Below are 1444 nucleotides of genomic sequence, written 5' to 3' on the forward strand. Positions count from 1 at the left end.
AATGCTCGTCTGGCAAATCTGAGAGTAGCGTTTAGGTATATCAACAAAGAGTCTTTCTGGGCATTTTATACAGCATACGCGAGGTCCATCTTGGATTATGTAGCACCAGTGTGGAACCCACTCTGGAGAAAATGCAGAAGCACGAGAATAGACTTGTTCCTGAGCTGAGATACGAGGGAAGGCTTTCAACTGAATGACACTGGAGGACAGAGAGAACCAGGCGAGACATGACAACAATATACACATTACTGAGAGAAAATGACATGGCAGACAGGCTGTTTGAGAGGAGACAAACAGGAATTCGAGAGTACAGCTGGAAATTAAAGTCACAGATGAGCCACAGGGATGTCAGGAAGTATTTCTTCAGTCAAAGTAGTCGGGAAGTGGAATGACCTTATAGACGAAATGGCGGAGGGAAACTTAATATGTAGTTTCTAGAGCAGGTACGATAGCGGCCCCACGAGAATAGGAGGGAGTGTACTTGGCAAGTGGCAAGCTGAGAGGTGGGACCAAGAGCTGAGACACGACCCCTGCAATAATGAACAGGTGAGTACAAATAGAGGAGTTCACACACACACACACACACACACACACACACACACACATACACACACACGCACACACACACACACACACACACACACACACATACACACACACACACATATACACACACACACACGCACGCACACAAGCGGCCTGCACTCGCACACAGAAAGGAAGAAACGAAGAAAATAAGAATGGAAGGCGGGAAGGAAGGAAGAAAGAATCGAAAGAAGGCGAGTAAGAAGGCAAGAAAGAAGGAAGGAAAAATGAATGCATGGAAGGAGAAAATGAAGGAAGGAAAGAAGAAAGAAAGGAAGTAAGAATGAATGAATGAAGGAAGGAAGGAAGGAAGGAAGGAAGGAAGGAAGGAAGGAAGGAAGGATTATAACTGGCAGTGCTAGGGAGAGTAGCAGCATGTGGGTCGATTACGTTGTTGGAGGAAGAGGGGAAAGGGGAGAGAGTGGGGGAGAGGGGGAAGGGGAGAGGGAGAGGGGGAGGGGGAGGGGAGGGGAGGGGAGGGGATAGGGAGAGAGGGAGGGTGGTGGGGCTTTAGGGGAGGGTGGTTGTTTGAGAGGGGAGGGTGGTGGAGGAGAGGGGAGGGGGAGGGGGAGAGGGGGAAGGGGAGAGGAAGGAGGGGGAAGGGAGAAGGGAAGAGTACGAGGGAGGTGGGGAGAGTGAGAGAGGGGGAGGAGCTCTAGTGTGAGGGAGAGTGAAGGGAGGGTGGAGAGTGACGGAGAAAGGGAGGTGGGAGTGACAGAGGGAAAGAGAGAGAGAGAGAGGGAGAGAGGGAGAGAGAGAGAGAGAGAGAGAGGGAGGGAAGAGGGAGAGAGAGGGAGAAGGATCAGCCAGACCAGAGGCTTCACCATTGTTCTCCCTCACCCTGGTACTGGAGAATCTA

The sequence above is a fragment of the Cherax quadricarinatus genome, chromosome 9 (genome assembly GCF_038502225.1).
Source record: "Cherax quadricarinatus isolate ZL_2023a chromosome 9, ASM3850222v1, whole genome shotgun sequence".
Lineage (NCBI taxonomy): Eukaryota > Metazoa > Arthropoda > Malacostraca > Decapoda > Parastacidae > Cherax > Cherax quadricarinatus.